Source organism: Macaca mulatta, chromosome 15 (genome assembly GCF_049350105.2).
Source record: "Macaca mulatta isolate MMU2019108-1 chromosome 15, T2T-MMU8v2.0, whole genome shotgun sequence".
NCBI classification, from domain to species: Eukaryota; Metazoa; Chordata; class Mammalia; order Primates; family Cercopithecidae; genus Macaca; species Macaca mulatta.
Window position 1 is genome coordinate 99649765 of NC_133420.1, and position 27541 is coordinate 99677305.

General features: G+C 41.2%; 1 long non-coding RNA gene across 1 annotated transcript; it reads right to left on the bottom strand.

Annotated features, from left to right (window-relative positions):
* Positions 1 to 6543: 6543 nt before the first annotated feature.
* On the bottom strand, positions 6544 to 16530 carry LOC106993780 (uncharacterized). Its single transcript, XR_003723306.2, has 2 exons — positions 15196 to 16530; positions 6544 to 7996 (listed from the first exon to the last, which is right to left on the bottom strand). It is a non-coding gene; the product is annotated as an uncharacterized LOC106993780 (long non-coding RNA).
* Positions 16531 to 27541: the final 11011 nt, after the last annotated feature.

Below are 27541 nucleotides of genomic sequence, written 5' to 3' on the forward strand. Positions count from 1 at the left end.
GACCTAATTCAAAGTGATACACTTTTCTTGATAGTCCTTACCAAAAAAAAAAACTGAAGCAAAAATTACTTTTCCTCTTTTCCAGTAATGGAATTGAAACTCAGGGAGGGTATGTAATCTGCCTGATGCATGGGGCCTGTCACTGTAGGTTATGCTGTAGTGACAACCCCAAAACCTCACAAAACTTGCTCATGCATATTGTATGTTTGACAGGGGTTATTAGCAGTCTCAGCTTATCAAAGTCACTCGGGAACACTAGTTCTGGAGGTTCTGACGACATGTGCATCCATGCTCGATGCTGCAGGGAAAAGGAAACATGGCAAGTCACTTAACGGTCGTTAAAGTTTCTGCTTGAAAGTAACACAGGCCACTCCTTTCCATGTCCAGTTGCCTAAACCCTGTGACATGGCCACATGTAACTTTAAAGGGAGAGGTAGTATTTCCACGAGGGAATGCCTTTCTGGCAGTTTTCTGTAAATGTATATGTTTTTCCAAATCCCAAGTCCCAGTGAAAGTTAGTCGACAAATTGGGAAAACAGAAAACGAGTATTATGATTCTTCCATAAAAATTAAAGAATAGGAATCAACATAGACATGTTACTCATGTTGATTTAAAAAGCAAGACCAAAAAACGCTAATGTGCAAAATCAAAGGTTAAGGTCAACATTTCCGGGAACCAGGATAGGAGGATGGACTAGAGAAGTGAGAATCATCTAATCAGTCTTGCTTGTAGCATTGTTATATTGTAAGTGTGTATTCATGACTTTGGCTGCTGGATGACTCATTCTTGCAAATAAAATAAACCGGTAAGTTTGTATGTGTAGTGTACTTCATACAAATCCTATGAGTGATGTTCTAAGAAACCAGTTTTGAAAACAAATGTCCTTAAATTGGCAGTTTCAATGCATGGTTCTATTTAGTGCTGTTAACTTTGCCAAGGGATCTGAATGTTATATTATTTGAATATAATCCAGTAATGTTGACTGGTGTTTTTCAGTTTTTGAATATTCCCTCTAGGCTACAGTTCTTTGTAAATATTTTAACTGAAGAAATGCAAGGAGCAGATGATACGAATGTTGTGGAAGACTCTGACAGGAAATAAGAGACTGAACAAAAACCTGAATTAGCAAAAGCAGTATCAATTTCAATCGCAAAATCAAAACCAGAGCTAGCAGACAAGAAAAACAAATATTTTTATTTTCATTATTTAAAAAGCAAATAACTTACATGAAGCAATAGGTGTTCTAAAGCTCAGCTTGAAGATGCTTTTGGATGCACTCCTCACAATTGAACAAATGTCCATGCAAGACAGGAAATTGGCTAGACAAATAATTGTGTGTTCTACATTTTCATTTTAATAATGATAACATATAGAAATATTTACGGTAATATATTTCATTTTAGTAATAATTTTTACTTGCTATTTATCTTATCTTATTGTCTCCATCTTTTAATATTTTCTAGTATCAGATGTCTATATAAAGAAGATTATTTTTACATGTTATTGAAACATATATTCTTGTTGCAATAAATCAATTCACAGTAATAATAAGCCATGCATTTATTATTATGTCATTTCTAATAGAAAACTTCCAATAGCATAACCCTATCACAGAAAGATGACTTAGTATTCACTATAATGGCTGCTAATTATTATATAAATACATGTATAAAAAAGATCATGAAAAACAAAGAATAATTTATGATTTCAGGATTCCTGAGAACTAAAAATCCTGACTTGTTCCCCAATCCCAAAGATCTATGCCTCTTGGAAATCTGAAAACACTAAGCAGTGCAAGATATAGTACTACCAAATGCCTGAAATGACCACAGCCAGAAATATTTGGTGAATAGTACTAAGTACAACCCAAATGGTAGTGCCAGAATCCAAATCCAACTTTCTTATTCCAGAACTCATGTTTTGTCTTCTCAAAACTTCCTCTATTGTCACTGATTATATATTAGTATTTGTTTGCTCATTCGATTATTCCAGGATTCATTCATTTATCCAACAAGAATTTGCTAAGCCCCATGTGAATAGGAATCACATTGGTCTCACACAGTGATGTTCAATAAGTATTTATTGAATACCTGACTACCAGACACTAAAGGTATTATAGCATGAAACAGTAGTCCTAAAAGAATGAGGCACAGGATAGGCCACTTTTGATTGGGAATAGAAGGTAAAATCTAGAAAACAGTGGGACAATTAGGATCTAGAGTGGGGTAGGCCGGGCACAGTGGCTCATTCCTGTAATCCTAGCACTTTGGGAGGCCAAAGTGGGTGGATCACCTGAGGTCAGGAGATCCAGACCAGCCTGGCCAACATGGTGAAACCCCATCTCTACTAAAAATACAAAAATTAGCCAGTCGTGATATCAGGCACCTGTAATCCCAGCTACTCGGGAGGCTAAAGCAGAAGAATGGCTAGAACACGAGAGGTGGAGTTTGTAGTGAGCAGAGATGGTGCCTGGGAGACAGAGAGAGATTCTGTCAAAAAAAAAAAAAAAAAAAAAAAAAAAAAGAAAAGAAAAGAAAAAAGAAAAAGAAAAAGGAAAAGAAAAAGCAAAAATAGAGTGTGGTAGATGGCTTCTGAAGTCACACCTAGAAATGTAAATGTGCAGAAGGAAGGAGGGAAAGAAGGAAGGAAGGAAGGAAGGAAGGAAGGAAGGAAGGAAGGAAGGAAGGAAGGAAGGAAGGAAGGGAGGGAGGGAGGGAGGGAGGAAGGAAGGAAGGAAGGAAGGAAGGAAGGAAGGAAGGAAGGAAGGAAGGAAGGAAGGAAAGTCCTAAAATGAAGGAGGTGGGCTTCTAGGAGAAAGATGAGAGCTTGCCAAGACATACAACACACTGAGTAGGAACATGGTCTTTGACATCTGATAGTCCTGCTTTTAATTCCTAATTTTTTGGGCCAGGCACGGTAACTCAAGCCTGTGATTCCAGCACTTTGGGAGGCTAAGATAGGAGGACTCCTTGAGCCTAGGAGTTCAAGAGCAGTCTAAGCAATACAGTGAGATTCCATCACTACCAAAAAAAATTAATTTTAAAAATCCAAATTTGTAATCTTAATCAAGTCACTGAAGAGCTCTGGGCCTCAGTTTTCTCATTTGCAAAATGGGAACAAAATAATTAACTTTAAAGCTTATTGTATGAGTTAAATACAAAGAAAACACTTAACATAGTACCTGGGACACAGTAAATACTCAGTAAGAGGTCGCTATTAATCATACTTTATTATTCTGCCTGGCTCTCAATATTCTTGAGGATTTTTAAATATTTATAAGAAATATAAATTCCCTGCCTTATAGATTTTTAAAAGTTCCTTCAATGGATGAAGAGTTCTGGACTAAGGAGAGAATAAGTAAAATGTAGTCTGACTTTTTGGAGAGAAAAAGTAGCCAAGACTTCATATTTCTCTGCATGTTTGTCCCGAAACCACAAATACAGCATAAAAATAGAGGACTGTGCTTGCTCTGAGATTTGGGATGCACATGCTAGTCAGAAAGAGTAAACAAATAGGCCGGGCACAGTGGCTCACGCCTGCAATCCCAGCACTTCGGGAGGCCAAGGCGGGTGGATCACCTGAGGTCAGGAGCTCAAGACCAGCCTGGCCAACATTGTGAAACCCCGACTCTACTAAAAATACAAAAATTGGCCAGGCATGGTGGCAGTCACTTATAATCCCAGCTACTTGGGAGGCTGAGGCAGGAGAATCACTCAAACCTGGTGGGCGGAGGTTGCAGTGAGCCCAAATTGAGCCTCTTCACTCTAGTAGCCTGGGCAAAAGAGTGAAACTCTGTCTCAAAAAAAAAGAATAGACAAATATATCCAATGTGTTTGCAGTATCTTTTCTCTCAAGATATAATAAATGTGAACTGGGCGCAGTGGTTCACGCCTGTAATCCCAGCTCTTTGGGAGGCTGGGGCAGGTGGATCACATGAGGTCAGGAGTTCAAGACCAGCCTGGCCAGCATGGTGAAACCCTGTCTCTACTAAAAATACAAAAATTAGCTCGGCATGGTGGCAGGTGCCTGTAATCCCAGCTACTCGGGAGTCTGAGGCAGGAGAATCGCTTGAACCCGAGAGGTGGAGGTTGTAGTGAGCTGAGATTGTGCCATTACAATCCAGCCTGGGCAACAGAGCAAGACTTTGTCTCAAAAAAAAAAAAAAAAAAAAAAGATGTAATAAATGTGGTAGCCATTCTTACTCAAGCCTGTTGTGAGATCATGGTGCATCCCATGGTTGCTTATCTTTTTCAAGGGCTTCACCTGTCCTGAAGAACAAACTGTTTGAGGTACTTCGCTTTCAATTAAGAAGAGGATCCACAGCTTGGGGGCAGCTTTCTCCAGTTGGAGTTCTGGAAATGACCAAGTCAAGAATGTTTCCATGATTTCCTAAGAGATGATTACCTCATATGCCTACAATGCAAAGTTGCACGTGTTTTTTCAAAAACACATTCCAGACATATGTCAGCTTGTGCCCATCTTGATCTGTCTGGCCAGAAATGAGGCAAGAAAGAGGTGCCATGATGGAAAATTTATCAGGTGAAGACTTTCAACTCTGTGTTGTAGGGACCTTGTATACCATGTTAGAGAGTTTAAACTTACCACTTTAACCAATGGTCCTTAAAGCGATGGAGAGGTACCAAAGGGTTTAATGGGAGTTGGGTTTGGGAAGACATGATCAGATTTATACTTCAGAAAGGTCACTCTGGCTGAAGTGAGAAGAATGGATTGCAGCACAGAAAACCTTAGAGGCAGGAGGAGAGGCAGAAGGCTACTGCAGAAGACCGAGTGAGAGGTGAAGGTAGCCTAGACCAGGCGGTGGTGATAGAGATGGAGAAAGGGGGACAAATTCTTGGAGATGTTTGGAAAGTCTCATCACACAGGATTTAAGTTGTTTATTAGATGTGGAGAATGGGGAAGAGGAAGGAGTAAGAGAATGCTGCTCAGATTTTTGGCTGGGGCGTCTGAGTAAATGGCAGTGAATTCACTGAAATTAGAACTCTGGTGGAGGCACAGGTTGGTAGGAGCCAGGAAGTTCAGTTTAGGACATGCTCACTTAGAGCAACCCATGGAACCTCCAAGTGGAGATGCAGGTTGTCAGCTCTCTGATTCTCAGTCTAGGGCTCTCTTTGCTGCTCCATAGCTGCTTTATGCCCCAAGCACATCTCAGACTTGGGGATGGAGGGGAGGAGGTGCTCTCAGGGATCTTTAGTCATAGCTGGCATATATTGGCCCAGATGGTTTGGCTGGGGAATCCCTTTTGGTGTTAGGGGAGATAATGTGTTGGGGTGGGGAGTGCAGCGAGGAAACATTGATATGACAATATTCTCATTTCCAAAAGCATTGATCCACTATAACAATATTGTAATTGATTCAGGCAAGGGCCATTGATGGATGCTAAAACAAGTTTGTTTGTAAACAAGCTATTTACCCAGTCTAAAATTATCCTCCTGAAGATGATTACCACAAAGGAAAAATGTTTTAGAGTGAAGAAATCTGGGTAACACCACCAGTACCTCCCTATAGATTATTTATTACAAAGAGGGAGAGATTCCCCAGAAGTGGAACACTCACACAGATACTACTTTGACCACATGATCAACATTTACCTTCACCACCAATGGGGCAAACTGACATCAGGTGCCCCCTAATATGACGCACTGAGAAGGACACAGTGTGTGCATAATTTGAATCTCACACCAGACAAATTCCAGAGACATGTTGGAGAACAATAGGCCTGCACTCTTCAAAAATGCCAATGTCTTAAAAGACAAAAATTGGGAGCTTTTTCATTCTCAAATAAAAGAGACTAAAGAAGCATGACAACTGGTTGGGTGCGGTGGCTCATGCCTGTAATCCCAGCACTTTGGGAGACCGATGTGGGCGGATCACGAGGTCAGAAGATCGAGACCATCCTGGCTAACATGGTGAAACCCCGTCTCTACTAAAAATACAAAAATTTAGCCGGGCGTGGTGGCGGGCGCCTGTAGTCCCAGCTACTTGGGAGGCTGAGGCAGGAGAATGGGGTGAACCCGGGAGGCGGAGGTTGCAGCGAGCTGAGATTGTGCCACTGCACTCCAGACTGGGTGACAGAGCGAGACTCCATCTCAAAGACAACTAAGTAGAAATACAAAGTCCTGGGTTGGGAAAACATGTTATAAACCCCAATATCAGAAAGACTGGCAAAACTTGGATATGATCGTATTCAGTAAGAGATTCATATCTGTGTTAAATTTCCTAAATTTGATCATTGCACTCTGTCTTTGTTCTTAGGAAACACTTGCTGATATGTTCAGGTGGGAAGGGTCATGATATCTGCAACTTATCTCAAATAGTTCCTAACAACAACAACAATAATAAATGTACATATAGAGAAAGCAAATATAGCAAAATGTCAATAACTAGTGAATGTAGGTGAGAGGATACAAGTGTTTGATGTATTCTTTTCACAGCTTTTCTGGGAGTTATATATTTTTTTTTTTTTCAAAAGGAGAAGCAGCACAAGCAGAGGGAGTTCTAAACATTGAAGACTCTAACCAGTGTTTTTGTTTTTTTTTTTAAGGTCAAATATTTTAATATTATTTTTTCTAGCCACTAAATTCCATCTTAATGAAATGTCAAAATAGGAAACAGGTGAAGGAGTAATTTCCTGCACTGCCAGGCTTATAAGAATGTACAGTATTTGCTTCAATTTCAAACCTGCACTGTTTAAAAAGGAATTTGTTTTCTTTTAAATCCAGGTACCAAAGTTGAAAGCCCCGAATGTCCAGAGAGCAGCTGGAACAAGAATTGCTGCCTGCAGGCGCTTCTGTCCACCAGCCATGCATCAGTGGACCCAGCCACTGTGTGTGCACCTGCGGTTCCTGCCATGGGGAGCAGGAGCCATTTGGCTGCTCCTCTTCACAGGGCACCACCTGCGATCTTTCACTGCCCAGGTGAGCAGAGCGCAGGAAGTCGGGGAATCAGAGCACTGAATGAATCTTGGAAAGCACCCAGTCCAACTCTCCCCACCTTCCCATCTGTGGCATTAATCACCTCTATAACGTTGTAACCAACTGGTCAACCAACCTCTGTTTGAACATAGCCAGTGGCTAAAACGTCTAAGCAGCTCACCCATTTTTAAATAGCTTAAATTGTTTGGATATCGTTTCTCTTAAAAATAAGTATCAGTACAAAATGCCTACTTCCATTTTGTAGGTATCTGGTAAACTTTTTTTAATAAAAAAAGTCAGATTAACTAATACTGTGGAACACCTTGAATATTTACAGTCAATAACTAAAGTTATATATTTCAGATCCTTCAGCAGGGCATCTCTATAAAATAACATTTGGAAATCACAGAAATTTACTCTTAAAGGGCCTTTCTTGTTCATTGCATTCTGAGATATACCCATTTTATGGCCATATATTTGAAAGCAAACAAAAATAGAGGAAAATTCTATGGACACGTAGTAGGCATATGTGTATGTATGGATAGCACGTTTGCATGTGCATAGATAGGGACATGGGAGGATAGATATCAAGGGTATTCCTAGGGATTGGGAGTGAGTAAAGGAAAAGAGGCTTTTACTCTCCACCTTAGACATTTTGTTATTGTTTGATTTTTTTTTTAAAAGAAAGAAACAGTATGTTGCTATTTTTATCACTTAAAACCATTTTCTCAAAAATTTACAAAACAACAAAAAAGAGAAATCACTTACATTGAGCTGAAATCTGATTGCCCAGAGTTTCCATTTTCTACTGCACTCTGGACAACTTAAGATAAGCCCACTCCTTCTTGCACATAGCAGCGAGTCAGCTGTCTGATGCCAGTCCTTGAGGCCTCCATATTTCTCTTCTGCAAGATAAATGTTCCCATTTCCTTCAGCCGTCTCTCAGTTGGCAGGAATTCAAGTCTTCTTGACTTCTTGTCACTGCCCTCCTCCCACTGAAGTAGAGCATATCAAGTGGGCGCAGAGAAAAATCCATTCAGAAGTTCAGGTGGCAGTTGGTCATCTGTTGAAAATTAGCAAGTCCATGGTTCTTTGTGTTCTTGCACCAACTTGGCCTAACTTTTTGGGGTCTCAGGTGCTGTATTAAAGGTGCTTTATTTCATGCATCAGTGATGGATGAAAGCTGGTCTGCAGGGCACGCATGCAGGTATAATCAGAACACCATGACGAGCTTTCCCAACACTTATAAAACCTGGCTGATTTATCAATGTCAACTCAGGACAAGAACGGTAAGGAAAATGTGTAAAGGGAATAGTAGGAAAATATGTTCCCCGGTAATCAGAAGAATTAACAATGGGATAGCCAAGATAAGGATGTTATGGCAGCACATGACCAAGATAAAAACACATAGCAAAGCAGTCAAGAGGATCAGCTCTTCCACATACTTGCTGTGTGACTTGGGAAGGTTTCTTAACCACTCTGTGCCACAGTTTCGTTATCTGTAAAATGGGGATAATAGTGGTCCCTACTTCATACAGCTAACACAAGGTTTAAATGATCTATTCCTTTAAAAGTGTCTCTGGCACGTAAGATATGCTACTTAAATGTCAAACAAAAAACAAATGAGGTGACTGATTTCATGGTTTCTGACTGGAATGGTCAGAGGAAATAATGTAAACAAGAGGTGTGCGAATGGACCTCCTTGGCAAATTTGAGGATTAAACTGTGCTCTGTTTAGGAAACATAATAAAGAATAGAGTTCTATCGGCTGAAGCATTCCACCTGTTGCAAACACAGAGGAAATTGTCCTTTCATAGATTAGTGCTTTGGACACCTGCCTGCCTGCCATTTCTTCCTTGTCAATAAAGGCTAAAATAGACAACCCCATTAGTACCAGGAACATATAAATATGTTAAACGGTTGGTACAATGAATCCTATTCAAAAGAAGAATGACTGAAAGGGAAACAACTACCACTCCTAGTTATTGCCATTCCTTCATGTACATGGGGCCCCATGGAGTTTATTTAGGGCACACAATTGAAGTACATTTCTCTATAATTTTCTCCTGCAATGGATCAGCAACGTTTGTGAATGAGGCAAACTGGACGTTTGGCAGAACCAGAGTTCATACTACGCTGAACATAACAGTAAAATACAAATTATCCTTGAACTGGGTCTTTTCTAATTCCAAGTTCTTCTCCCACTGTCTTTAGCTTTTCCTGTGTTCTAATTCAAATCCCTGAGAGTGTAATGACCCTCACCCAGACTATGGGTCGCTAAGAATGTTCAGTGTAGGATGTTGATCTCGAGGCATTGAAAAGGGCACTGGTTCTGCTCATTATTGGTGGGGGACTCCTCTGGAAAAACATCTTGCACTACTGAGCACATTTCTTCATCAATCTTTATAAAATCTACAATTTCTCCTATACAGTCATTCTGAGTATCAAATGGTATTGGTAAAAACACTTTTCGGACACCAAACCTGGAATTGCAAGCTCGAATGCCTGTGGCAGCCAGAGAGGTAACATAAATATGTGATTAGCGGAAAGTGTAACACTGTGGAGAGTGGTGATGACTGTTGACAAAGTGGGAAGTGTATGTCCAGCCTAAAGACATTCAAATTCAAGGGTTAAAAAAAGTGATACTGGTGAAACAATATTGCCTAATGTCAGATTAGTTCATGGACGGGATTTGACCTACAAAACACCTGCTTGCAACTCTCAGAAATAAAGAGCAATATGGTATGGTAGAGGGGAAGAAAATAGATTTTGGCGTTAAACTGGCCTATGTTTAAACTGGTAGTATGACCTCAAGTAAGTTAATGAAGGTCTTTAAGACTCAATTTTATGTATCTATAAAATCCTGTCTCCGGGAATGTTATGAAGATTTTAGAACAATGTAAACTTATTACCAATAATTATTAATTAAAGAAATTCAAGTCTTTCTATGTAAATATCCTGCCCACTTTATCCTAGAGTGCTCACAGCAACATTTTTCACCCAGTTTATTCTTGTTCAAAGTGTTGAGGTGTCCAAGGACAAGCTGAAGTTAGAAAGATAAAAGCATGAAGATATGGTGGGTGAACCTGGAGGAAGACTGCCAAGACTGCGCTGGCTTTATCTTCATGTTATCCCACACTCTGAGATCTGACCTTTGGCCTCCCAGTCCAGCAATCACTTCATTACAACACTCAGAAATGAGGAGACACACAGTAATGAACTCCAGTGGAGTTCACATGCAACTGGGACATGAAACCTAATGTCTATGTGTTTTTTTCTTTAGTGTGGGTATTGATCTCCAGGTGGAACTATTTATATCCTTAAACCAAGGCAACTCACTCTCAATATTAGAGTGTCCAAGAAACTGCAGCCATCTCACTTGGCCTCCCTTGTGCTACATCTGGTTGATTATAATACTTGCTTTAAATTTAAAAAATATATATATGTGATACCTTTGTGAAGGAAAAAAATACAAACAAGAAAAAAAAAGAACTGCTTTATTTCTGAATTTAGAACCAGACATTAATTCTTGTTTCAGACTGTCATGACCACAAGGAAATGAGAAATATTTCCTCATGATTTCTTTCAGATGCTTCAAAATATTTAGAAGTTTTAGGACTTTCTTTGGCCAAAGTCTGGCTGAGGTCATATATTTTCTCTGTTCCTGAGTCTGGGGTGGTAAGGAGGAAATAAAGAATAGCAGGAATCGATTCCAACTAGGGTTGGCAGATTTAGCAAATGAAATTTGAATTTCAGATAAAAACGAGTTAGTTTTTAGTATAAGTATGCCCCCATTCAAATTGGCAATATCTGCAATTTATGGGATATACTCATACTAACAAACTATTGTTGCTTATCTGAAATTCGAATTTCACTGAACATCCTGTATTTTTATTTGGCAACCCTAATCACAACCCACAAGGCAAAAGCCCTCATCAGTGGCTTCCAAAAGTGTATATGGAGAGAGAGCTCTCTCTTTCATTAGTGTTGGGGTGCCGTGGAGGTTGAGGAGGTATATTTTCTTCAGAGACTGATTTCTCTGAGCCTCAAGCACTAACAGCTGTTAGATCTCTATGGTCTTCCAGCCAACTATCATGGCATCTGGTGATGGGGACCAATGAGGAGCGAGCTGAAGAAAACCCTTCCCTCTATGTGCTTTTAGAACAGAGATGAGTTGCTTTTAGAGATAAAATATAGCATATTAGGACAATCAAAGAGAAAGTGTCAAATAGGATATAGGAATAAATTATCTGAAAATCAGAATTATGTATGTAACCATTACTTATAAATGGAGATGATTTTGGAGACAATCCCCTCTCTTCCTATCATTTTACAAATGAGAAGACAGACTCAAAGCAGTTTCCTTTCTGGAATGTGATGGAAGGGGTGCGTGTCTGTGTGTGTGTGTACATGTGTTTACGTAAGTCTAGCAGTAGTAGTAGCAGTAGTAGCAGAAGGAGATGGTGAAGGAGAAAAAGGAGGAGGCAGAGGAGAAGGAGGAGGAGGGAAAAAGGGGATGGAGGAAGGAAACTGAGGCAAAAAGACCAGAAGTACAAATACCGTTCCACTACACCTGTCCTGCTACACGATCATGGGTTTCTACAACTGTTTTTCCTATAACTTTTTTAAAACATACATAAATAATACACATTCATTAGAGAAATTCATTACATACAAACAAACAAACAAAACCTCTTCCATGAATCCAACATACAGATATTACTATTGTTAACATTTTAGTGTATAGAGAAAGTACTTTGGTATGAAAGACCCAGCATTCATTCTGCCTTCTTCAGGGAGCCACACCCACATTTTGCTCTGGGGATAGCCACTCAATCAGTGGAATATCATTTCTAGTGGGACTACCAACCTAGGTGTCAGGTCCTCTGCTGGCAAAGCAGTAGGCAGGTGACCAAGCTGTGATTTCGGTCTGTAGCTAAGTGACCCTTGAAGACTGAAAATGCTGGAGTTTCTTCCTCCTGAGAGGGGAACACTAATGAGGTCACTCATTGTCACACATCTCCCAGACACCTGGAGCAGCTCTGGGTCCTAGGCCTCCTGAGAACTAATTCTTCACCATTTCCTTCAATTCTAATATGGTAAATTGATTGTATTCATGGCCTCAACTAGCGGCCTCCATATCATGCCCTGTGCAAGAGACAGAGGCCCATCAAGAATGAAGTCTAGTTCCCCACCCCTTGAATCTGGGATGCGTTGGGATTTGCTTTAGCCAGGAGAATGCAGGAACAGTGAAGGTGTGTCAGCTCGGAGCCTCAACTTCTAGAGGGCTTGTGCGCTTCCAGTCTCTCTTGGAGCCACCAGGACAAAACTGGTGTCAGCTGCTGGAGGATGACAAACCACTTGGAGGAGAGCACAGGGGTCTCGGCCAACTTTCAGAAGTAGAACCACCTTATGCACACACAGCTGACTTCAGATACATGAAGAAGACTACTTTTATATCACAAGCTAAACAAATGTTCTAAGCCTCTAAGTTTGAAGTGGTAGGTTATGCAGCAATACCTAACTCATACTTCTATGAACTTCCACATCTTTCCAATAAATTCCTTTTTGTGTGAATTTCTATAGCTACAAAGAACTCTATTAGACACTTTCCAACTAGTCTCTCATTCTTTTAACAGAATGTGATCATATCACACATCCTCTTTTGTAATCTACTTTATTTCACTTTGCAACTGATTTTGAGCATCTTTCCCAAACAATCAAATGTACACAGTTAAAAAAGGAAAATCTCCCAAATGCCACTTCTGAGCCTCTGCCCAAACCAAGTTTCATCATGACATTATGGCCACCAGCCAAAATGCCATTTGTAGGTAGGCCTAGCATGATCTGTTCTGTCCAGAAGGAAGTGCCTTTAGCTTGTTTCTCCATGAGATTATTGGACAGCACTGTGACTTTTCACAGCTTGATGACCAAGAAAAGGACACAGTCATGCCTCAGAGGTGCTTGAGAACATTAACCTTCCCAGGCACCGTCTACCTCTTTGGACAAAGAAAGCAATAGTTGCATTCAGAATGTTCTATCATTTACAAACATATAAAACATATGGACAGCGAAGACAGAAAAAGAGATAGACATTCGCATAATGATTTTCTCTTCTGACCCAAAACTGAGTGATTGGAACTCTCCAGTCCTTTTATTCCTGGTCATCCTATTTCCATTATCCTTTTTTTTTTTCCACCAAAAGGAAGATTTAATTTGAGATATCATTTGTTTGGCAGAGTAGGGCAAGGGGAGAGTGCAAGGCCTGCCCCGTAACTCTAGTCTCTAGTCTTCATGCTAATGAAAATACATTACTATTTTCCAAGGAAATTAGTGTTTGTAAAATGGATCCCCTGCAACTGTGCACACGTTTCTATTGGAAGGAATTTTCTGAATGCATTATCAGCTTTGGTCCCTTCCAACAGGCACACAACTGGAGGTCTATTCTTATCTTGCTTGCTTTTCCTTTGGATTTGATTTTTTGTTGATAACAATAATTCCTATGGCATTCATCTCATTTAATCCTCATCAAAACTCCATTAGGTAGATATTTTTATTATTCTCCTTAGAGAAGGCAAGTAAATGGTGTGAAGTCTTGTAGCTAATAAATGACAGAATTGGGATGCCACCCTTGTTTGTCAAACTCCCAAATCAGGATGTTTTACCTTGATGTCTTCATGTCCCAATTCCTACTGAATTTTAAATACAATAAAGACATAAAAAAATTAAATCACCAAAGTATAGGTTACTTTTTTTTTAAAGTAGGCAATGATAAGTGGCCTTAATGAGTTTCCTTCCAATCCTAAAAGAGTATAATGTTGAAATCCCTGTCTCTTTCCCCCCTAGGCAGCGTCTTCAGACTTCCAAATAAGCCTGAAGAGGACAGAAGAGCGAGCAATGTCTCCCTGAATGGGACTACAGGGAACTCTGGTAACCACATCTCATTCAGCAACTTGAGATACATCAGCAATGTTACTACAAGCAGTCGCTTAGGTACTTGACTGTGAGCAGGAATACAAGACAAGTAGAACACACTGCCTCTCATTTTTTAAAGATGATTTCACCTTAAGAGGTAAATACTTACAGAAAACAAAAAAGCACCTACAAGTTAAACTAAAAGGATTATGACACAGGTCAGCACTGTCCAACAGAACTTTCTGTCATTATGCAAATGTATTATATCTGCGCTGTCCAATATGTGACATATCCAATATATTACCCACCTATGGCCATGGAGCACATGGAATGTAGCTAGTATGGTGGAGGAACTCATTTTTAAATTTTCATTATCTTTGTTAGCTTAGTTAACTTTAATTAACTGAAATTTAAATTAAAATAGCCAAATGCGGACAGTGGCTACCATATTGGACGTCACAGCTATAGATGGCCATAGAAGTATGGTGAAGTGGTCAGGGAAGTCCTCATCAAGAAAGTACAGTCCAAGGAGCTTTTGAAGTGGGTTACAGAGGGAAGAAAATGCAACTGGATTGAGAAAGAAGGGAGGAAATGAACGAAACACAAGATTTGTTCTAGTAAAAGGCCTGGGGTTACAGATTCAAATGCCTACAGAAAGAATCATAAGGTGGGCCAGTAGGCCCGGTGTGGTGGCTCACGCCTGTAAACCCAACACTTTGGGAGGCCAAGGCGGTCAGATCACTTGAGATCAGGAGTTCAAGACCAGCCTGGCCAACATGATGAAGCCCCATCTCTGCTAAAAATACAAATATTAGCTGAGTGTGATGGTGCCTATAATCCCAGCTACTCAGGAGACTGAGGTGGGAGGATCACTTGAACCTAGGAGCCAGAGGTTGCAGTGAGCCAAGATTGTGGCTTTGCACTCCAGCCTGGGTAACAGAGAGGATTGGTGGTGGGTTATGGGGACTATGGAGATTAGAGACCCTACCCCATCTAGTCAGCTCCAGCCAGTTATCGCCATACAGAAATGTAGGCTCAATGTTAACTATCTTCTTATTTTTTGGAGGAAGTTAGAAACTCCAATTTTATGTTAAGTCACCTAATTTTAAGTCTTGGCCACAGTGTGCGCTAAACATTCTTAGCAGATGCTATTGGTGCTCCACTCATATCCACTCAGCACTCCCCTCTGCAGGTGAGGCTGCCTACTGTGATTGCCTTCAACTCTGCCTGAAGACACTGTGCACACATTTGACCCGCATGCAAGCATCTGGGACTGCCAAAACGCTAATGCCCTTGCAAGCAGCTCGCAAAAAATGAAAGGAAAGTACATAAATATGCTAATCTTACCTCTCAGTTAGGATAGCTCTGAGATATGTTCTGTATTGCCTCCCAGAGTTTCCTTGTGTGACTGAGCTCCAGCTGCCACAGTACAATCTGGTAGATAATGTGCCATTCATTGGAATCCATCCCTTTTCCTTCTCACTTTCCCACTTGCCTGTGTACTGATGTTTCCTGGGATCACCTCCCAATAAACTACTTGGACATCAATCCATATCTCAGAACCTGATCCTGGGAGGAACCCAAACAAAGACACTGTTGTAGCAAACAAACTCAAATCCCAGTGGCGAACACAACGACGTTTCAAACTCACTCATATCACAATCCAAAGAGGGTCACTGTGGAGACTGTTCCATCATCCAGGGAGCCCGGCTCCTTTCATCATGTGGCTCTGCATGTTCTATGACACCTTCCTTCGCTGCATTCAGTTGCAGATGGGGACAGAGAGAGAACGTGGAGGGCTGGGAGGAGGATTTTTACTGTCAAGGCCTGGAAATAGTGGCCAGCACTTCCGTTCATATCCATTGACAGAACTCGTCATATGGTCCCTCCTACTTGCTGGGGACGCTGGGAAACGTAGTGCAGCTGTGCATCAACTGTTGAAGGAAATAAGTTTGCTGAACACATAGCAGTTTCTGCTGCTGCAACTCATTTACTAATTTATTTATTGAGACAGATCTCACTGTGTCACCCAGGCTGGAGTACAGTGGCATGATCTCAGCTCACTGCAACCTCTGCCTCCAGGGTTCAAATGAGTCTCCTGTCTCAGCCTCCTGAGTAGCTGGGATGACAGGCATGTGCCACCACACCCAGCTAATTTTTGTATGTTTTTAGTAGAGATGGGCGTTTCATCATGTTGGCCAGGCTGGTCTTGAACTCCCGGCCTCAAGTGATCTGCCCACCTTGGCCTACCAAAGTGCTGGGATTACAGGCGCGAGCCACTGTGCCCAGTCTGCAACTTATTTAGATGTTGTAAAAATGCTGTCCAGGCCAAAGAAGCTATGCTTGTGGACCAAAGTCAGCTTGTGGAACACCAGTTTGGAACCTGTGGCCCAGATATTATTCCCTAGAGTTGAGGGTGAAAAATTTTGCTAGCAAGCCACCCAACAAGTTCTTAACTTGTACAGAAATGTTTGCCACATTTTATTCAACAGTGTGGTAAAATGACTATATGAAAATCGAATCAATTCTCTGCTGACTGAGTTTATAAGTTCAGAGAGAAAATGGTCATTTCATTTCTGATAGTTCTTATATAAGCAGTGGGTCCCTAATGAGATAGCCGTGACTTCCTTCATCCTCTGTCAAGTGATTATCTATCAGTAGGTCGTGTCAGTGTAGCCCCACTTCCACCTCATCTTCACCCTCTCCTCCTGATTCCCTACGCTCCAGCCCCACTGCTTGTTTCTCAAACTTGCCAAACTTTTTACACCTCCAGAATTCTGCAAATGCTGTTCACTATTCCAGAAATGCGTTCCTGCTCTCCTGTCTTCTCTTTGCCTCATTCTTTACCCAACGGGGTCCCCGGTATCTGTCAAGTCTTGGCATAGATGTTCTTTCCTCATAGAAGCTTTGATTGGCCACCCAAAACAAAGAAAGGGGCTTTTCTCCACCCACCATTATTCCCGCTCCTTCTATCTATCACGATTCAGAACCATATCTGCATGTTTAACACACAGCTCCAGAGGCTGTTCACTGCAGCACTGTGCATGGAGCTCAGTACAGTATTCGGACATTGTCAGAGTTCAAAGATATCTGTTGAATAAATAAATGAATACCAAGAAAACTTCACTGCTTTAGAGAAGTTTGTGTGGGTACCTTTTATAATTAAAATAACATGTCCCCATCTGTCTTGAAAGTTTAGTTAAACTTGATTGGGACTTAATGAAGAGAAATATTTATATATTGAATGCTACCTGAGGCAAAGAAATAAAATAAAAATTCTCTCTTTATCTCAGAAATCCCTGAACTCAGTCTCCTCTAAAACTAACCTAGATACAACTCAGTGTGATCATTTATGTCAACAGGGGTGGAGAGATGAAAGCTCTTTGAAAAAGTGAAAGTGACATTACAATGCAAAATGTTAATTCCTAAAAGCATCATTGACCTAAATAATCTAACAAGTTGCCCAGGGGGGAAAAAAAATAGGAATCAGCTTTGATTTTTCCCCACCCCTTCCAATCTCTCTGCCATCATTCTGAGCTGTACTTACAAACAGCTCAGCTTCACCTCTTGCCTCTTCCACTTTTGCCCGAGATTGTGTCAATCCAAGCTGCTGAATGCAAAATGAAGCTGTCTATCTAAGAAGCACTGTTACTTATTTAGTTAGAAATGTAATTTTTTGTTTTGGGGTTTTGTTTGGGAGGGATTTGTTGCCAAGTGGTAGAATTTGAAAGTGTTTTCCCTATAGGAGGCAGATTCGGAAGTCTGGCCTGAGACTCTTTTGGAAGCTGAAACTAATTAAAATCTTTCTTTCGCCCCTGTAGCTAAGACGCAGCAGGGGAGATAGTCCAGCATTCATTTTATGAAGGTGTAACTATATCCACTAACCTCTTGTGTACCACATTCAGCGTCTGCCCCAAGGCTGCCACACCTGCTCAAACACCTGCCCCGTATGTGAGTATTTGGTAGAACAGTATTTAATGGTTTATCTAAGGGCACCCAGGGTCACCCACCTTTACCTGAGGACAATAGAGTCTTGTTCCACATATTTATTACCTATACACTCACCTCTGAGTGGAGTACTATCCTGGTTTCACCTTCTATGAGATCTGATAAACAACACAAAAGACAAATAGAAAAAGAGAAAGAGAAAGAGAGAAGCTAAAAAATAATTGTGTGTCATTTAAAAAAACAAAATCACAGGCTGGGCGTGGTAGCTCACGTCTGTAATCCCAGCACTTTGGGAGGCTGACACAGGTGGATCACAAGGTCAAGAGATCGAGACCAGCCTGGCAAACAGGGTGAAACCCTGTCTCTACTAAGCCTCTGTTTTGTCACAAAAGGGCAGTGGTAATAGGTCATGACTCACCTTACTTGTGAAGATGCAATGAGTTAACACACACACAATGCCTGGCACATCATCTAACACATCACCTAGCACACAAGACATGCTGAACCAAGGTTTGCCATCATTCTTCTCAAAGCCCACACACAGCTAGAGGGTTGAGAGCAAGGCTGCCAACCCTGGTTGTTTAATTCTGCTCATAAAGCTTCTGTATGTTCCATCTGCAAAAACTAAATTCAGAGAAAAATAACTGGAAATAGAAAAGGGTGGTCAAGGAGAACACCAGAGCCAGAAGGAGGCGAAGACCAGTTCCTTGTGTATCTGGAACTTGCCCTATAGGGGTTCTTTGCCTCCTATACCAGGCCCTGGAGGAAAATCTGTTTGGTGAGCTAAGAAGTATTTGTTTTTCTAATCAGGAGAAGTCTCTATAAGGCTCCTAGAATTCTCATCCTTGATGTTGAAAGAAATTATAATGTGCATATTCTATTGTTACAGGCCAACTCCTCGTTTTCCTTCCCCCACCTTACTCCTCATTCTCCCCATCCTCCGCTTCTTGACATTGGCCTGGTTCTTCAAGGGCCACCTGAAATCCCACCACCTCCCCAGGGTTCTGGTCTCCCCTTTCTCGGAAGGCTGAAACATTTATTTTTAGTTTAAACATTTAATTGGTTTTCCTGTTTCATAGGGACTAATACCCCCCGAATAGATGATGTACTTCCTTTGTGTACTCCACAGGGATTGATACTAAGTTTCAAACCTAGAAAGTTCTAAATAGATATGCACTTTGTATAAATTATTGTTGAGAAGTGGACTGATTCTAGCATTTGTGAAACTGAATACAGTTGTAATACAACTGGAAACTTGGCACAGAGTTTTAAGGCTTGGTCCCCACCCTCAAGGTACTTTCATCTGTAAAGAGAACAAAGCCCGGCCAGGCATGGTGGCTCACGCCTGTAATCCCAGCATTTTGGGAGGCTGAGGCAGGCGGATCATCTGAGGTCAGGAGTTCAAAACCAGCCTGATCAACATGGTGAAACCCCATCTGTACTAAAAACACAAAATTAGCCAGGCGTGGTGGTGCATACCTGTAATCCCAGCTACTCGGGAGGGTGAGGCAAGAGAATTGCTTGAACCTGGGAGGCAGAGGTCGCAGTGAGCCGAGATCATGCCATTGCACTCCAGCCTGGGCGACAGAGTGAAACGCCGTCTCAACAACAACAACAACAAAAAGAGAGAGAAAGAGAGAGAACAAAGCCCATAGCCTTTTATACCTGGGAGGCACTGAGGCAGAAAAGTTAGCATTATGGGTTAATTTCTCTTGTTTTTTTCTGAACAGTAAAATGGATATAACAGTGGTACCTACTTCATGGGGTCTTTGTCAGGTTTAAGTCAGATAGTGCAGAGCCTAGCATATCCTAAGAGTTCAAATATAGCTAAGGTAGGTTCAGAAATTAGAAAAGCAATTGTTCAAATGCCAGGGGGAACAACAAACATCTTATAATTAAAAGGCTCAACTAGGTATATTTCGAGACAGCTGAGCTGCTGTCAAGTTATTTTGAAGGTATTTTATGCTAAGTACATAGTCCACAGTAGAGATAGACACTTCTGCTCATGCTAATTTCTATGCAGTAGGGCAGGGGAGAGGAACTAAGAGTTGAAGCAATGGAAAGGAGTGTGCTTCAGGGCCTGGGAAGTCCCAGGTGGGAGGTGACTCTGAAAGTCAAGGCCATCATTGCTCTCTCCTACCTGAATCAAAGGAATGAGTAAATTGGAGACAAACTGGTAGAGTTCCAAGTCATGAGCCTGAAAGAGTTTCGTTGCTTTATATTCCATTATGAGGAGAGTGTAGGGTTGAGTATGCTGACCTGCAGTGAAGCTGTGTTTTTTTTTTTTTTTCAACAAAGGCCCCATTTCAACACGGGCAAAATTTCCTTTTTTCTGAGGCTGCTTTAGGGAAAGCAAAAGGGAAAACAAGCAGGCAGATCAGACATTACTGAGCTGAAATCATCTGGGCTCAGAGGCATCTCATGAGATAGCAGACGGACTCTATGAGCCCTTGGGTCCAACTTTGGCACAGGGGGTGGGGGGTCCCACTCTTTGGGAAATGACTTTGGTCCACACTAATGTGCTCTATTAAAGGAGCTCCAGGAATCCTTTGAATAGGATTCTAGCAGTTTCTAGCATTTGCTGGTCCTGTTGGAAGTATCCATAACACTAAAATGCAGCTTCCCCAGCCACTGCATTTAGGGTAAGGGTACCACACATAGCAACCAGAGGCATCTTGTTCAAAGCCTCCCGTTCCAAATTTAACTTGTGTTTTTGGTGAACTTGGTTGTGGGTGGAGTTGACACCTGCCAAGAAGGTCCCAGGTTGATCCTATTAATAGGCACCACTGTAGCTAAGGAAGTTACAGTGCTAAGTTGCACTTGGTTGAACTATAGCTTTGAATGTGATAATCCTCCTCGCCTGAATGAAAAGAAAAGAGAACCACCTGCAATTAGATTCAACAGAAGCATGTGCTGAAATACATACAGGAAGCTTTGCAGGCTCAACAATGACAAACTGAAACTATTAGGAAGATGATAAGGTATACATCCTAATAATAGTAACTTAACAGAGAACATTTCCTGCCTCCTTACTCTGTGCCAGGTAGTATACTCAAGACCATACCTGCATTATGTCAGAGTTCTTGCATCACTCTGTGTGGTAGGTACTAAGATCTTCCTTTTATAGTTGAGGTACCTGAGGCACTGAGAGATCGGTGCCTGCCTAGGTCACACAACCAGAAAGTGCAGAGGCAGGACGTGAACGCAGATTGACCAGGTTCCAACGTCTCCACTCTTTCTACCAAGCTGCCACTGTTAGTCTCTAATGTAAGCTTCATTGAACCAACTCCCAAAGCACCTGCTGGGTGTGGGGCAATGTATAAAATCCCCTGGGGCACAGAAAAGAAGTATAAACTTGACTGTGCTTGCAAGATAGTTCCAAAAAACCAATGAACTATTTGTGTGGTTAGTAGTTGGATTAGAATAAGGGCCATCTCCCAAAGAAAACAGTAATCCTTCCCAGGGTGGAGACCACATCTGTGTTCCTATCCAGAGAGCTTTGCTCAAAGGCCTATACCTCCCAGGCTCTGGACAAACATCTCTTGATTCTGACGGGAGGGACATGGTGTCATAGAACAAATCAGGTCTTATGGCTGAAGGTCCTGAGTACTGGTCCCAGCACTACCCCAAACTTGTCCAGTGCCTTTGACAAGTTAACTTACCTCTCTGGGGATTAATTTCCATGTCTACAGAAAAGAAATAATAAAAATAAAAGTTAATGTATTCCCTAGCCTACTTCACAAAGTTTAGTGGAGATGAAATGCAGTAACTATACAAACATGTTATGGCCAGGTGCGGTGGCTCATGCCTGTAATCCCAGCACTTTGGGAGGCCACAGCAGGTGGATCACTTGAGATCATGAGTTTGAGACCAGCCTGGTCAACAGGGTGAAACCCTGTCTCTAATAAAAATACCAAAAAAAAAATTGTCAGGTGTGGGGTGCAAGCCTGTAATTCCACATACTCAGGAGGCTGAGGCAGGAGAATTGCTTGAACCCGGGAGGCGGAGGTTGCAGTGAGCCAAGATTGCGCCACTGCACTGCAGCCTGGGTGACAGAGCAAGACTCCATCTTAAAACAAAACAAAACAAAAACCTAAAATGTGCTATGTAACACTATAAGGTATTTCTTTATGAGCTTTATTCCTTGGGAGTGCTGAGGAAAATCACAGGAGTGGATATCCCTGAGAGCTGAGTGCTTGGGCATGATTTCATGAATGAAGGGGACAACTGAAGCGATAGAGTCTTGTGGATTCTAGAAGCCTTAAATTGGCTAATTCCCATTTTATGTTTGAAAGCCTGGAGTGGGATGTGAAAGATGTGATACAAAGTTCTCTCCAGCTTTGAGTTCCAGGATCTCCCTGTTTGGTGAAAGGAGCCTTGACACTTTTTCTTCCTGTAAACTTTGCCATCTTCCTTCTCTGCTTGGCAATTCATGCCTAATGAGTGACATTTCCTAGGGGCAAGATAGCATAACTGTCAAGAATAGGGTCTGGATTGGAATTCCTATTATTGAGACAATTTTTTTGGTTTACATGTAACCGCCCAATGGTTTCACCTTGCTGCTGCCTAGACAAAGCCAATTTATCAAGACAGGGGAATTGCAGTACAGAAAGAGTAATTCACGCAGAGCTGGCTGTGCGGGAGAGAGGAGTTTTATTATTACTCAAATCAGTCTCCCTGGGCATTCTGGGATCAGAGTTTTTAAGGACAATTTGGTGGGTGGGGGGGAAGCCTGTGAGCCAGGAGTGCTGATTGGTCAGAGATGAAATCATAGGGAGTCAAAGCTGTCTTCTTGTGCTGAGGCAGTTCCTGGGTGGGGGCCATAAGATCATATGATCCAGTTTATCGATTGGGTGGTGCCAGCTGATCCATTAAGTGTAGGGTCTGCAAAATATCTCAAGCACTAATCATAGGAGCAGTTTAGGGAGGGTCAGAATTTTCTACTCCAGCTGCATGACTTCTGAATCATAATTTTTAATCTTGTGGCTAATTTCTTAGTCCTACAATGGCAGTCTAGTCCCCAGGCAAGAAGGAGGTTTGTTTTGGGAAAGAGCTGTTATCATCTTTGTTTTAAACTATAAACTAAGTTTCTCCCAAAGTTAGTTCGGCTTATGCCCAGGATGAACAAGGACAGCTGTGAGGTTAGAAGCAAGATGGAGTTGGTTAGGTCAAACCTCTTACACTATCTCAGTTACAATTTTGCAGTGGCTGTTCAATCATTCTAAATCTGAATTTCCTCAGCAGAAAATAAGGAGATGATAATAGTGCCAACCTTATAGGATTATTGTAAATTTTTTATATAAGACAATTCCTATAAGGAGCTTAGCCCAGTGGCTGGAAAATATATGTAGGCCATTGTTAATATGCATATGTAGTTATAATTACTGCTTATATAGTTATAATTTTCTATAAACTGTATAGTTTATACAGTTATAATTACTGTTTATATATAGTTATAATTTTCTTCTACCAGCCCTATCTTCAAATATACTTGTTGTCAGTTAAAGTTCAATATCTTAGAAAGAGATTGTAAGGCCTTGGGAAAGGTTAGTGAAATCAACAAACTGGGAGTTGCTAAAAAGTTCATTATAAGGCAAGAAGCCAGAAATATCACCCTCCCTGGATTCAAGCTGTTCCCCAATAATCTAAAGAAACGTAAATAGGACAAAGAAATCTACTTCATAAGATTATGAATAAATGACATGCAAGGATTTTTTTTTTATTCTATAGCCCCTGTCAGAGCATTGAGAAAGCAAACTTTTCGTTAGGCAGTCACTGTCATTTGCTCTTTATTGCCTTAAATTTCCAGGTTGTAGAACCCCAGAGTCAACCCCCAAGCATCCCCGGAAGAAAAGTACACTTTGAATAATTACAGTCCTTTAACTTTCCTGATTCAATCTTCAAAGGCCACGAATTGCTTCCAACAAAGAAGCTGAAGTGAAAGAAGGAACGTCAACAAAAATGTGTGTTTGTGTTATCTCTTTACTTTCAGGGTTTATAGGTTTGGGGGAAAGTTTTTCTTTTCGGTGGAATAGAAGAAGAGAAGAAGAGAGACTAAAAAGCATTTCTTAGATTTCCAGAAGCAGTAATGGAAAATCCCGACCCTAGGGTCTTGCTTTCTTCCTAGAAATAGAATGCTCCTGAAGTTCCCGGGAGGGCCCTCTGCAAACAGATGTCAATCATTCCATCGCTTGTTTTGCTAGGTGGAGTCGCTGGAGCTTAAAGAAGGGGAAGTAAACTCAAGCGCACATCCTGGTAACCTCTAGCCACGGGTCAAATTTCACTGACGTCACTTAAAAATGACCAAAGACCCGCCCCTGTGAAAACCCCGTGGGCAGCCATTTTGTCTCAAGGAAACTGCCCAGATCTGAGGTAAAGTAGTTCCGGACGTCTCTTGGTTGTATATGGCATTTCTCTGAAATAAGCAACTCTTTGAAAAATATAATAGCGCAGAACAAAGTGAAGTACTCCATGGTGAAGTTGAAGTACACAGTCACCAAAGAAACTTGCCCTCAGGCTGCAAAGTAAAAGCTGGAAATCCCAGAGCAGCAACTTGGAAATCCCACCTGCTACATATTTGCCTGAGTACTTTAAGGTTCTATGGAAAATTGTCTCTCTGTGTAGATTAACCTTAAACTTGTTCCATTTTGATATGGTATTTCTTGTTTCATTTCTCTTGCTTTTCTCCCCTATTTTATAATAAGTTTCATTTACTCTGTGATACTTTAAGAAGAGATAACCTTTCACCAAGGGATGTTGCTGTGATAACCTCCAAGTCACAAATACAGGTTCTAATCTTACCCCAGGGAAGTCCTGCCTCCCTTGCAGACTGGTTTATGTCTGAGTGGATTTGCCTATCAGCGTCTTTTCTGATGAGGCATGTAGCCCAGCATGGCAGCAAAGAATCCTGCAGCAGGCAGATAAAGCTTTCTAAAAATGTTTTAATTTTACTTTTAATGGACAAATAATAATTGTATATATTTACAGGGTACAATGTGATGTTTCAATACATGCATATATTGTGGAATGATCAAATCAGGCTAATTAACCATATCCATTACCTTATATACTCATTTCTTTGCAATGAGAACATTTAAAATCTAGTCTTTTAGCAATTTTGAAATATACAATCCATTATTGTTCTAGTGACTACACTGTGCAATAGATCACCAGAACTTATGCCTCAGATAAAGCTCTGAATCCTGTGAATCCTGTTACCACAGAATAGCAAGTGACCTCAAACCAGCTACTTAACCCCTCTAAACCTCAATTTCCTCATCTCTACTGTTGAGACTATAATAGCATCTACCTCACAGGGATGTTGGAAGGATTACATGCTCTCGTGAAGGCTTAGTAAATCCTAACTCCTACTACATTATTTTATTGAGGTCTCATTGAATTAGATACCCAAGAGAGAGAAAATGAAAGGGAAGTGCTTAACATTTGTGACAACCTTAACGTGATCTGCACATTTCCTAAAAATTATAACACTTGTATGATTTCATTTTCCCCAAGATAATACATTAGTATTTTGGAAAGTGGAAGATGAAAAATTGTTACCCTGAACTGCAATATCCTACTTTCTGGATTCAAATCCTTATCTATCCTGCACTTCTCACTATACCTTCTCTTAGACCTCATTACGGTTACCCCATGGCCTGTGCTTTGGTTCCCATATCCTCCCACCTTTCCAGAAACTTTCCATGTATCAGTTACCCCTTCTCTCCTCTCAGCTAGGTCCTTCGCATAAGTAATCAAGCCCTAGGTCACTCTAGGCCTTTCCATATTACGAAATAATATCCCTCCTATCTCTACTCTATTTGTCTCTTTTCCTTCAAAGCCGGTCTTTTAACAAATTACATACTTACTGCTGCCATTTTTTTCAAACCTGCGTCACTCTTGAGCACATTACAAACTGGTTTCTAGCCCAAATATTCCAAGTCGCCCTCATGAAGATGTCTAGTGGTCTCCATGTTGCTAAATCCAAAAAACTTTTTCAGTCTTTGTCTCATTGACCCTCTTGCTGATGCTGGGCACAATCCCTCTTGCTTGGACTTTATTGCCTCTGACACTACATCTTGGTTTTCCTTCCAAGTCTCTGACTGCTCTTGTTTTGTCTCCATTTCTGCCTCTTTCTCCTCTGCCTTCCATTAAATACTGAAGTTCCCCAAGTCTCAGTCCTAGACCCTCTTCTCACTTTGTATACTGCACTCTCTCCTGACTATCATTATCAGTCATGATTTCAGTTATGTGATACCAGCTTACATCTCCAGCCCAGACCAGATCTCTGTGTTCCACACCCAGATGTCCAATTATTTATTTACCACATCTCCATTTGGAAGGCATTCCTCTTCAGTTTGCCTAAGACCAAGTTCATGATCTTCCTCAGCAAACCTGCTCCTCTTCCTTTGTTCTCTGTCTCAATTAATGATACCATTATCCAGCCAGCATATATCATTCTTGATGCCCTCTTCTCCCTCATTTACCATACTTAATTCATCACTAGGGCCTAACTCTTTCATTTCCTAAATGTCTCTCAAAACAATCTTGACTCCAATATTTCCATAGTCATCACCATAGGATAATCACCGTAGCATCAATCTATGCTGCCATCATCTCTTTATTCCCTGGGTTTTCTCTCCATTCACTCTGCTTTCCCAGCCCCAATTCCTTTCTCCACATTGCAGCCAGTCCCACCATGTCCTTCCTTACGACTTGCCAATAACTTCCTATGGATCACAGGAAAATGATCAAAATCTTTAACACTGTGTTGCAAAGACAGCCTTTCCACAGTATCTGTTTTCTCCTTCTATCTCACAAAAATCTTTCGTTATTGGGACAGCAATATATCTCAGACACAAATTTAAAAAAAGATAATTCCTAACCTCCTTTACAGAGAGGAATAACCTATGCGATATAAGCAGAAGTTGTTAAATGGAGTACCCAGGAAAATCCTTTTACCCTTGCCCTTTGGGTTCTTCATGTTTGAAATATGGTTGTGATCACTGGCACTCCAGTCTCCACCTTGAGACCTTGAAGGTGGAGGCTAGAACCAGAAATGGTAAGGCAGAAAGATGAAAGAGGCGTGGGTTCCAGTGACTTGGGAGAACCATGCTACAAGACTTGACTTTCTACTTCTGGGCTTCTTCTGTGCAAGAGAACAAAATCTTTACATAATACATTCACTAGTTGGATTTCTGGCACTAGGAGTTGCAGTCAGTTTCTAATTGATACACACAAGATTTGCAAGGCCCTACATAGTCTTGTCTCTGCTCTACCTCCCAAGCTGCTTCTTGCCCCATTGTCACCTGTATGCTCTTCAGTACAGCCACATTGGCCTGATTTTAATTCAAATGCACCCTGTTGCATTTCTTTTTCTTCTCTTTTCTTTTCTTTTTTTCTTTTCTTTTCTTTCTTTGAGATGGAATCTTGCTCTGTGGCCCAGGTGGGAGTGCAGTGGCGTGATCTCAGCTCACAGCAATCTGCGCCTCCTGGGTTCAAGCGATTCTCCTGCCTCAGCCTCCCAAGTAGCTGGGATTACAGGCACCCATCACTACACCCAGCTAATTTTTGTATTTTTAGTCAAGACAGGGTTTCACTACGTTGACCAGGCTGGTCGCAAACTCTTGACCTCAAGTGATCCACAGGCTTGAGCCAGCACACCCGGCCCCATGCTGCATTTCTGCACAGGGCCTTTATACACTCTTTCCTTAGTCTATAAATTTTCCTCTCCAACCCCTCATCC